This window comes from Muntiacus reevesi, chromosome 20 (assembly GCF_963930625.1).
Source record: "Muntiacus reevesi chromosome 20, mMunRee1.1, whole genome shotgun sequence".
NCBI lineage: Eukaryota > Metazoa > Chordata > Mammalia > Artiodactyla > Cervidae > Muntiacus > Muntiacus reevesi.
The window spans coordinates 11,703,121-11,715,510 of NC_089268.1; the positions used below are offsets into that span (position 1 = coordinate 11,703,121).

At 42.6% G+C, this 12,390-nt stretch overlaps 1 protein-coding gene across 7 annotated transcripts in view; it reads right to left on the reverse strand.

The window, feature by feature from the left end:
* Positions 1–6,196, reverse strand: part of FKBP5 (FKBP prolyl isomerase 5) — a 113,658-nt gene extending 107,462 nt beyond the window's left edge. For 3 of the 7 annotated variants that reach the window (XM_065912327.1, XM_065912321.1, XM_065912320.1), the window contains exons 1-2: positions 6,044–6,196; positions 462–566 (exon numbers count right to left, since the gene is read on the reverse strand). The gene's annotated coding sequence lies outside the window, so the exon portion shown is untranslated. Of the gene's footprint in view, positions 1–461; positions 567–5,252; positions 5,665–6,043 lie in introns of those variants that run through there. The other 4 variants (XM_065912324.1, XM_065912322.1, XM_065912323.1 and 1 more) reach the window with 3 other exon arrangements.
* Positions 6,197–12,390: the final 6,194 nt, after the last annotated feature.

A 12,390-nucleotide genomic window follows, 5' to 3' on the forward strand; every position in this document is an offset into this window, starting at 1 on the left:
AATTTGTTTCCCTCTTCTTTGGTGAATTCTAGGACAGTAAAGATTGTACATGTTTGAGAAAAACCTAGCGCACTGAAGACGTGCAACTCGCTTAGCGGGAATTATCAGTACCTTTCACTCCCAGGACGCTATCACTAGGCAGCAGTCTCACTCCCTAGGTGACTTACACAGCATAACAAAATAAACCAGTTTCCTTGCTGGCAGTTGTGCCTTGAATCATTTTCAGGATTCTGTTTCTTCTAACAGAAATATGTTGTCATGAGACTTCAGAGAGAAGCAGCACAGATACATATACATAGAGACAAAAGACATGTCAGTAATTCTCTTTTTCTACATTATTATCAAAGCACTGCTCATATTTCAAATTGAGGTATTTCACTTTTTTCAGATAACAAACTCATTCTCCTCATCTTCAACAAATTTTTACAGCTTTTTTCCTCAAGAAAGTAAAAGTTACATACCATAAAATGCACGGATCTTAAGTATTCGGCTTGGTAAATTTGAACAAATGTATACACCACCAATTGATGAATCTGGAAGTTCCGTGTACTGGTCTTGAAACTGTTCTGTAAGTTAAAAATATATGAAAATTAAAAATTACCCTGAAAGCATATACATGAATTTCATCACTCGAATCCCAAACCAAGCTATAGAATATTTCTATCACCCTAAAAAGTTCCCTTTTGGGACGTCCGTGGTGGTGCAATGGCTAAGACTCCACTCTCCCAATGCGGGGGGCCGGGGTTTGATCACTGGTGAGGGAACTAGATCCTACATGCCACCAAAAAAGACCCAACAAAGACCCAGCAAAGTTAAATTAATTAATTTTTTGAAAACTGAAGAGTTTCTTTACAGAAAATGTTCGCCTTTGTCTCTTTCCAGTTATGCACAGCCTTTACCCAGAAACTGCTTTCATTTCTAACACCATACCTAAGTTTTGTCTGCTCTTGTATTTTTTATAAATGGCATCTAACAATACATACTTGTTTTGTTTCTCTTACTCTGAATAATATTTGAGATTCTTCTATGTCATTGTATGAATCACTACTTTATTATTAATGTGAAGAAGGATTCTATGAACATTTTTATCAGTTTCTGTGTGGACATGTACTTTGTTCCTCTTGATGAAGCAAGATTTCATTTGAAAAAAAAGAATTCACATATAAATAAGCCTGTGAAGTCATATAGATGATTTATATGTATACATACAGTAAACATATAATATGCAAATACATATATAGATATTTATCTATATATATACATATATAATGCAAATACATATAGATATTTTATCTACCTACCTGTGTGTATGTATTTGTGTGTGTGTGTATATATGTGTGTGTACACAAATGGACTCAGAGGTCTACCTAGGAATAACCCCAAAGATACATTAAATAAACTTATAAAGTTCACACTGAAAATACATTTAGATGACATTTCAATTCTTTTTAATAAGTATATTATATTTTAACCCAGGTATAATTCAAAACAGAAACAAATTTCTCTCCATGTAAGTTACTCTATTTCACATCAATGAAATACCATCTTCTCACAACAAATCCCCTTTCCAAACTAGAATTTCATAACATTAAATATGACCATCCATCATGAAGTAATTTTTTATGCTGGGGGTAAAATCCAAAATATGTTAAGATTACAAGATTTTATTTTATTGTCTTGCTTTTTTAAAAAGTTAAACATGGAAATAATTCTATTGGTTAATATTTACATGAATAAAGACCATTTCATCCTTATTCAGAAAAAGACCTCCATTCCAAAAAGCAACTTACTGCAGCACTGCCTGTGACAGAGACATTCTGACCTTCAAATTCCTTGTGTAATTTTCAGCAGCTAGAAGGATCTTTAATTTCCAAAGACAGGAACATTGAGAAACATACACACAAATCTGATTTTTTTTTTTACAAATCTGATTTTTGATGAGATCAATTTGAAATCCCCAACCCTGTTTTTGATAATCAGATGATCATTCGGGGGACTAGAAGTGGTTCTTCATTTAACATCACACATAAACTGCCAAGACTACAGACTGAACATTACAAATGGTTCCAAAAATTTACCATCGCCTGCTATAGCAAAGGTTTGCAAACTGCAAAAGGGAAAAAAATCCCTCTTCTAGTCTTTGATCTTTCTCCATCTTTTATTCCTCCTTCCAAAAAATGAGCAATTTCAAGACCATACAACTCAAATGGACTGTATTTTTAATCTTAAAAAACATTCTTAGCATTTGGATGTTCCCTAACTTTCACAGATGTGGAACTGTTTACTTAAAAACCCATTATTTCACCCTGAAAATACATAATTTTTATTTTTCTAGTAGCTGTACCTTTTTCTAAAAAGAAAAAAACAACCTTAAGTGTTACAAAAATGACAGCAGTTTCAAAGAGCTACAATTCCCAACTTTCAGTATCTTTTTGCCTGACTGTTTTAGAGAACTAAAATTTTATTCCTGTTTTTTAAAATGTTTCTCTTCCAGACCAAGAGTAGAAAATAGATTAAATCAAATGTGTAGACCCCATACTCCCTCTGGTGGTCCTTCACTCTTATTAACTAGGTGTTTTCCAAAAGACTAGAACACTAAAATAAGTGTAAAACCAATTTGCCCCATTTAAGGATTACAGCCTTACATGTTCGAGTTTCAGCTGAATGCAGGTCAAGTCTCATCATGACAAAAATGAGGTAAATAATTTGAGTGCTTGAATTTTAGTGTTTCAAATACTACTGAAATATCCTTAGGAACTTGTTAGTTACGTCCACAAGGTCCTGCTATAAATTACTTTAACCTGTCTCATTTGGAAGAACTATCTTTTACACAATAAATAAGCATCTTTTTGCAAAAAAAATTTAAAAAAAAACTCCACACTTAAGTGGCTACTGTTTTTAAATCAATAGTTATATGATTTACCTACCAACTTCCACCTGGTCTCAAATGAGTGTAAATTTAATTTTCCTTAAAATTTTAATTTTCCTGACATAACGTCAGAAGTTAAAAATGCACTAAAAAAAATTCAGAATGTAAAATAATGAAAAACAAAATCTAATTACTAATTGGCTACATTAGAAAGTTCAAATAGTTTCAGAATTATAAAAAGTATAAAATAGTAACTGTTCAGCATAAAATAAGTACAGAATTCAGTGTGTCAAAATATGTACAATATAGATTCTGTTAGGAATTCGGAAAAATTATATTAAAGGCCTACAGAAAATATTCTTCATAACAGATACAGCATGCATTTTATTGTTAAATAAAGAAGTACTATTATCTAACAATATCATGTGATTTAGCCTCAAACGTAGCTTGTTTCACATGTGTCCCTGTTTTTCTATAGCTTGGTTTAATCAAAAATGTTTGCCTACCTCCAAATTCAAAAGGAGCCACACCTGAGGGTAAGTGACTTAAAAATACTCCCAACATTTATTATGTAGATGTAAGAATTCAACTTAATTTTGAAACCATAATGTGGTTGACCATTTTATGATACGGTCTACCGCAAGTTAAAAGTGTACAAAAATCAGTAATTAAAACATGAAAAAAATTGAATTTGAAAACAGTATTTTAATCAAAGGCACTTTTACAGTTAAAGTTCCCAAAACATGCTTTTGTAAATGAAACTATGAAATATGGCTTTAATTTATGGTATGTGGTACATTTAAGCATCATCACAAGATAAAAACTATAAAACTTTTAATTATACACAGTAGTTAGACTAATATACTCCTATACACTTTAAACAACAATTATATAGATCACCCGTAACCCTAGTTTCATAAGATTCCTCAGAACTACTTATACAGAACAAAACCCACTCTGCACAAGTCACTGCTCAATCTACCTTCACTAAGCACTGAAAAGCCAGCTCAGCTTTCAACAGTAACAACTTCTTCTACAGCTATAGAAAGAGGATGTTCTTCCTTCTCTAGACTGATTGTTCTAAGCTAAGAAGACTAGGAAACAAAATAACCGAAATATGTTCTTTTTCCAATGCAAGAATAAACAGAAAATTGAAGACTTCACTAGTAGCCTAATCCAATATTTCAAAATGTTCATGTTTGAAAGACAAAGAACTCACAGCAGATAAGCCTGTTGTTTTACAGAAATAAAAAATTTTTTTATAAAGACCATCTTTGATTTAAAAAAAAAATCCTGAACAGTCACAACTAGCCTATTGGTTAGAGTGCACCTTTCAAAGATGTTACTAATTAACTATGTGACTAAAATTACCATTCAATGAAACACTAATAAAGTAACATAATTAAATCAAAACTGTAACTGTTCTTAAGTTACTTATATCTCTTATTCAAAGCATATCCAGCACATTTAAAAAAAAGACACATAAGAAAAATCTGAGTTATCTAAATCAACTGTTCCTCACAAATGAATGTTATCAATAACCTTCATAATATATTTTAAAATAAATTTTAAAATAATTATATATTATTTTTAAACCTTTTTTTTTTTAATAGATGCCCTAAATTGGTCAGGGCCATAACTGTAGATTTTAAGTGAGGTCAGCTGGTAGAGAGGGAAACAGAAAATAAGTGAAAGTATAACATAAAAACTTCCCACAAAAATAAGAAGTTTTTCAATTCTACCCTCGAATTTTAAAATAAAAACTCTTATGCGGGGCTGGGGGGAAGGGCGGGGGGAATGGGTGAAGGAGAATTCCCATAGACTATTAGAAATACTAAACCAAAATATGCCTTAACTTTTCTCTTGTCTACAATCTAACAAAACGAGAAGACAATGAAAATAAACACTCCTGTGTGCCCTCAGAGAGGCAAAGAAAGCTCCCATTCAAAGCTAAGCCTTATTCCACTCTTGTAAAGTAAATCCAAAACCACGAGTTCAAACTGCTTCATGCAGAATTTACTGAATGGCGGCCAAACGTTGTACACTCTGTCCTGAACCACAGCGAAGGATATCTCGAGCTCTGCATTCTCCATTTACAACTTGTACCTTACTATGCATGCTTTCACCACCACTGCAGAAACCGATTTTTAAACTAAGACGTTCCTCCTGGCCAAGTCAATGGAAAGAAGGCAATCTACACGCGGGCGACACTCCCCACCTTCCCCACCCACCCCAATCAATACTGGTTTTTGACTCCTATACTGCAGTCAGCACACCTTAAAAAAAAAAAAAAAAAAAAAAAATCACATGGGAGAAGGCGTTACAAAGCCCCCGGAGTGAACTGAATTACCGAACCCTGAAACAACTTTTCAGTGACTCTCACCTGACACTTGAGATAATCACCTGTTGGAACGGCGCTGCCCCGGTCCCCTCTACCGGCAGTCGCGGGGAGGCCGTGTTCCCACTCACTGGTCCCCCTCCCGGAGCGGCAGGTGAAAGGCGGCGAACGCGCATATCCACACCCACCGCCCCGGGAGCGCAGACCGAAAGCCGGGGACCGCGGCTGCGGCGGGACGCTCCGTTATCCCTCCCTCGGCGGGCCCGCCAGGTGAGCGAGGTTCCATCGCGCCCGCGATGCGTCCCGGCGCACGGCTCTCCGCGGGCCCACTTCTCCCGCCGCCCGGGCCCGGGAGAGCGAAGTTTCTCTCCCGCTCGCGGCGGCGGCGGCGGCGGCTCACGGGCCGCCTGGTTGCGGGCGAGTCGGAGGCCGCCGAAACGAGAGCCGGAGCCGGGACCTGTTACCCAGGGCGGGAAACCAAAAAAAAAAAAAAAAAAAAGAAAGAAAGAAAAGCCGAGTGAGGACCAGCGGGGCGCGACCGGCCTCGCCTCCCGGAGGGAGAGCGCGGCAGGGGCGGGGAGCCGCTCCCGCGGCCGCCCGGCTCCGCGCCTCCCAGAGGGGAAGGGAGCCCCGGCCCCGCTCGCCCGGCGGGACGCAGAGGATTCCCGCGGGGGAGCCTGGGCGCCTCTAGCGCGCCCGCTCCGAGGCGTCCCGGCCCCGCCGGCCCCGCAGCGCGGTTCCCGGCGCGGCGGCGGCAGGACCGTAAAGGAGGGAACGCGGCTCCCGGGCCCGGGCGGCCACCCCACCTCATCCCCCCGTGGCCATGGCGCCGGTACCTGTCGCCGTGGCGGCTCGCCCGCTCTGTCGCTCTGCCTCAGCCGCGCGCCGCCGGCTCCTCAGCCCGCCCAGCAGGCCGCCCGCGCGCCGGACGCCGCAGCCGGAGACTGGCAGCGCCCGCGAAGCGGCCTGAGTCCCCCAGGGCAGCGCCCGGCGCAGTCCCGCCCCCGCGGGCCGCAGGACCCGCCTCCCATAGGGCCCTGGGGCTGTCAGTCCGCCCCCAAAAGCCGCGCGGGCTGTCGCTCCTCCCGTACCGATTGGCGGCCGAACGCCGTCCATGCAAATAAGGCCCCGCCCCCGGTCATTTGCACCTCCGCCTCGGTGTAACCTCCGCCTCCCCCACGCCAGCCCACGTGTCTGGCCCTTGCCCTTTTGTGGGGGCTGCAGGGAAGAGAGGGAGGAAACTGACCGACGCCCCCTCACGCCATCCCTTACCTCCGGGGAAACTAATGCCCAAGCAAGCTAGTGGACTTCACAGTGGGACCTCCCTCTGACGGTTAGTTCTGCCCTCCTGTCTGCCCATCCGACCTGATCCGGGGATGGAGAGGGGCAGGCCAGACTTGTTTGCGTCAGGTAAGCAAGCCCGGTTAGCCCCGGGAAACAATACCAGGGGAACCGGTATTGTCCATTTGGAACTGAGGGAAAAAATCCCATCTGGAGAACCATAGCACGTAGCACTTGCCTCTGGACACTCAGGGACTGTTAAGACTAGGCTTTCCCATGGCTTTCTGCCTTTCAAACATGAAATCCCAGGTGACTGAGACAGCAGAGGATGTCTGTCTGTGTTCTCTGCCACCTGCCAACGGGTAGGCCTGCTGAGCAGCTGGACTTCAGGAGGGGGTTCAGGCCCCTGGAGTGAAATGGCCACACCAAGATGCAGATGAAGGGGACTGAGCTAGCAGTTCCTGGGCCTTAGGGAGTGGCTCTCTCAGTCTCCTCATTTTTGAGGAAACAGAAATCTGAAGTCCCACAAGCTATGGAGCTTAATAATTACCTATGGAAACCTAACTTCTCCTAACTCCACATCTGGTCTCAGCACTATATCACCTGGGGTCATTTAAGTATTTATGAAGAGCTTCTACAAATAACCACCCCTGCCTTCAAGAGGTGCCACCTGCAGAAGCAACCACTGGAGCCGACACTGAAACCGCCTCAATGAGGGCAAAGGCCCTGCTTCAGTGCCTAGAAGCTTACCTTTTTACCAGATGCCAAGGAGTGTCACTGAAACAGTTTATTTGTGCATTAATTCTGTATACTAACACCAATCGTTTAAGCATCTACTGTGATTTTAATGGGGCTTCTCAGGCGGCACGCTAGCGGTAAAGAACCCGCCTGCCAAGTCCTGAACTTCAAGAGTCACAGGTTCAGTCCCTGGGTTGGGAAGATTCCCCTGGAGGAGGGCATGGCAACCCATTCCAGCATTCTTGCCTGGAGAATCCCCGTGGACAGAGGAGCCTGGCAGGCCACAGTCCATAGGGTCGCAAAGAGTCAGACACAACTGAAGCGACTTAGCGTACACCCACAAGCTTCTTAACAGCCTGGAATTAAGCACTGTGCCACCTGCGTGGTGTACTGAGGTGAGAGGACATTGTCCCAGACCTAAGGGACAGCGCCATCCACGTTGCATGTCCATGGGCCTCATGTTTCAGAGATTGTGACGAGATACCTGCATAAGGAGTGGCTCCGCATAGCCCAGTGGAGGATTCCCAGGAGGGGGCAATCAGCTCTTCCTGGGGAAGGGAGTCAGGGAGGGCCTCAAGGAAGAGATGACACTAGATCTGAGTCGTAAAAGAGTATTAAGAGATGGTGTTTGCCAGACTGGTGGATGTGGAAGAGGAAGAAAAGAAACTCTGGGTGGGGAGGGGAGGGTGGGGAGAGAAGGGGGAGAGTGTGAGCAAGAAGAATGCAGACCTGGAAGAGCCTAGTAACTGAGGGAACAGCAGGAACAGTGTGGTCAAATCTGCTGTGCTGTGTGGCCATGTCACATGGCCTGGGACCAGGCGGAGGAAGAGAGAAAGACGCGGGAGGCTGCCAGGCTGTGTTGTAACACACCGCAGCAAACAACAGGCCCTGTAGATACAGCTGCAGGCTTTTTTTTTTTTTTTTTCCTAGGCCAGAGTCTGTGGGGGAACAGTCAGTTCCGATGGCAGCCGGGCTGGCCCCACCCTCTCTCAGAAAACCACTCCGGTCACTGCACTTGCCCCCCTCAGCACTTGGAGACACGTGTGCTTTGCAATTTCCCTGAGCTTTGCTGCCCTTCAGAATGCGAAGATAACATGGGCCCCAGCTACAAACACCCGGGTGTGGGGTGAGGAATCCTCTCCTCAGGCACAGAGCGGTTTGCAAAACCTGTCACCACAGCAGGCCTCACTGGCCTGTGACCCATGTTCTGATTAATGCTTTGCTGTCGCTGTCTTGAAATTCTTAATAAGTTTTTAACAAGGGGCCCACATTTTTATTTTGCAGTTGGACAAATTGTCAGTCCCACCTGTCCCTGTCAATGCCCCTGGCCACGCTTGTGCTGCTGCTCAAGCCATATCTTACTTAAAGCACTTGGCACGGGAACCTCCCTGGTGGTGCAGTGGCTAGAACACCACAATTTCTCTGCTCAGGGTGCGGGTTCATTCCCTGATCGGAGAACTAAGATCCCAGAAGCTTCATAGTGCAGCCAAAATAAGACAAAACATTTGGCATTCACTTGGTTTGTTCACGTACATTGTATCGCTTCATTCTCACAATGAAAATGTGAAGAAGGCTTGTGTTACTGGTCCTGTCAGTTGAGAAAACTGAAGTGTGGCAACTTTCTCCAGGTGGCATAGCTAGGAGGTGGCAGAGTTTCTGCTTGAACTCAGCCCTCCTGGGCACTATTCCATTCACGACAGTGCCACCTCCATGTTGCTTTCGGAATCCTCTCAAAGGCAGATTTTGTAAATGAAGGATTTTGAGTCACAATATCATGGGATGAGTATCTGTCATTTCATGGATATCATCTTTTATATAGTTTTTCATCAATTTTGAAAAACTCTCAGCCATTATATGTTCAAATACTGTTTCTGTACCTTTTCCTCTTTCCTTCTGGGCTCCCAGTTGAAATATACATTAGACCTTCTCACTACATCCCTTTCTTCTGTATTTTTGATCTTTTGTCCTTAAATGCTTTATTCTAAAAATTTTCTTCTCTTTCAATTCACTAATTCTCTCTTCAGCTTTTTAAAAAATTCTCCTCCATTGAGCTGTCAAATTTGGTTATTCTATTTCTTTCTTTTTTTTTTTTTTTTAGTTCTAGAATTTCTATTTGGTTCTTTTTCAGATCTGCTATGTCACTTTCTCTTAGTGCCCTACTTAACTTTCAAGTGTGGCTTTTCTCTCCTTAAACATAGTAAGTATAGTAGTTTCAGGGTCTGTGCCCATGGTGAGCGGCAGGACACAATCTGGAGTCCTCATTGTCAGTTTTTCCTACTGATTCTTCTTCATGCTGTTTTATCTCCTCATGTATCTGGTTATGTTTTGGACTTTGTATTTAAAAAATCATTTGAGGCAGCAATGATATCTTCCTCCAGAAAGGATGTCTAGGGACTTCCTGGTGGTCCAGTGGCTGTGACTCTGAGGTCCTAGTGCAAGGGACCAAAGTTTGATCCCCAGTCAGGAAACTAGAGCCCACATGTCCCAACTAAAAGATTCTACATGCCACAACTAAAGACCCTGCATGCATACCTCAACTAAGACGTAGTGCAGCTAAATAAATAAAATGATTTCTAAAATAAAAAAGAAAAAAGAAAGTATTTCCATTTGTTTCCCCATCCTGGGGAAACAGTAGCCAAGTTAGGATCCTCAACCCAATTTTGGCTTCCCAGGTGGTGCTAGTGGTAAAGAATCCGCCTGCCAATGCAGGAGATGTAAGAGACATGGGTTCGATCCCTAGCTCAGGAAAATTCCCTTCAGGAATGGCATGGCTACCCACTCCAGTATTCTTTCCTGGGGAATCCCACGGACAGAGGAGCCTGGCGGGCTTATGATTCATAGGGTAGCGAAGAGTCAGACATGACTGAAGCAACTTAGCATGCATGCAACCCATTTTCAGGGCTTTTGATTTTGAGCCTCTCTGATAACTTGAAGAGTCTGTGGGAGGGTTTGTTCATTTATGGGTCCCCCTTAGTCAGTGCTACAATTCTCTGAGGTTCCAGTCAAAAATGGGGAGATTTTTTTTTTTTTTAGTTATATACTGTTTCATAGCAAACTGTCCCCAAATTTAGCAGTTTGAAACAGATGTCAGCAGATTTTTTTTTCTTAAAGGTCCAGATGGTAAATATTTTAGGCTTGCAGGCCATATGGCCTCTGTCATAACTACTCAACTCTTTCATAATAGTACGAACACCCATAGACAGTGCATAAATGAATGATCTGACTATATAATAATAAAGCTTTATTTGTAAAGATAGGCAGCCATCCTCAACTTGATAGAGTATCTCATAATATCTCACAGAAAAGCTCACAACTTTGTAATATTGTACCTAATACTGAAAAACTGGATAACAAGTTCAGAAAACAAGACAAGGAACAAAACAGGATGTCCACTCTTGCCACTTCTATTTACTATTGCTTTGGAGGTCCTAGCCAGAGCAGTTAGTCAAGAAATAGAAATTAAAAGGCACCCACAGTTTGGCCACTATGAAAAACAGTGTGGAGGTTCCTCAAAAAGAAAACAAAACAAAACAAAAAAAACGAAGTACCATATGATCCTGCAGTTCTACTCCTGGGTATATAGCTTGAGAAAATGAAAACACTAATTCTAAAAGATATACACACCACAATGATCACAGTAGCATTATTTACAATATCCAACATATGGAAGCAACCTGTGTCCATCAACAGGTCAGTGGATAAAGAAAATCTGACACATACACACACACACATATATATAAAAAATGGAATATTCCCTTGTGGCTCAGCTGGTAAAGAAGCTGCCTGCAATGCGGGAAACCTGGGTTCGATCCCTGGGTTGGGAAGATCCCCTGGAGAAGGGAAAGGCTACCCACTCCAGTATTCTAGCCTGGAGAATTCCATGGATTGTAGAGTCCAGGAGGTCGCAAAGAGTTGGACACGACTGAATGACTTTCACTTCTTCTACTTCTACATGGGATATTACTCAACCATAAAAAATAAGGAAATTCTGCCATTTGTAACAATGTGCATGGACCTAGAATTTATCATGCTTAGTGGAGTAAGTCAGATGGAAAAAGACAAATTCTCTTATGTTATCATTTATATGTGGAATCTAAAAAAATAAAACACAAATGTAAATCACAAAACAGAAACAGACTTAGAGATATAGAGCACAAACTAGTGGTTACCTTTGAGGAGAGGGAAGGGGAAGTAGCAAAATAGGGGTATGGGATTAAGGTGAAAACTATTATGTATAAAATACAGAAGTGGGGCTTCCATGGTGGCTCAGTGGTAAAGAATCCACCTGCCAATGCAGGAAGAATTCCTGGTCCAGAAAGATCCCACATGCTGCGAGTCAACTAAGCCCATGTGCCACAGCCACTGAAGCCCGCGCACCCTGGAGCCCGTGCTCTGCACCGAGAGAAACCACCGCAATGAGAAGCCCACATAGCACAGCTAGAGAGTAGCCCCGCTTGCCACAACTAAAGAAAAAGCCCATGCAACAACCAAGACCCAGCACAGCCAAAAATAAATAAAATTATTTTTTAAAAATACATAAGTAACAAAGATATATCATATGGCACAGGGAAATATAGCCATTATTTTGTAAAACTTTAAATGGAATATAATCTATAAAAATATTGATTCACACATTATGTGACTGAGATTCCCAGATGGCTGAGTGGTAAAGAATCCACCATCCCATGCAGGAGGTGCAGGAGACTTGGGTTTGATCCCTGGGTTGGGAAGATCACCTGGAGAAGGAAATGGCAACCCCCTCCAATATTCTTGCCTGGGAAATCCCATGGACAGAGGAACCTGGTGGGCTACAGTCCACAGGGCTGCAAACAGTTGGACATGATTGAGCACACACACACACATGTATTGCATGCCTAAAACTAATATCATACTGTAAATCAACTATACTTGAATAAAAAACACATTCACGCACACACAAAGAAAAGGAAATGGAAAGGAAAAAGTAAAACTATTCACAGATGACATGATCTTGTGTATAGAATATCCTAAGGAATCCACCAAAAACCTGTTGGAACTAATAAATAAATTCAGCAAGGTTGCAGGATACAAGATCAATAATAAATAGCCATTGTGAGACTTCCCTGGTGGTCCAGTGACTAAGCCTCCATGCTTCCAGTGCAGGGGACTCAGGTTCAATCCCTGG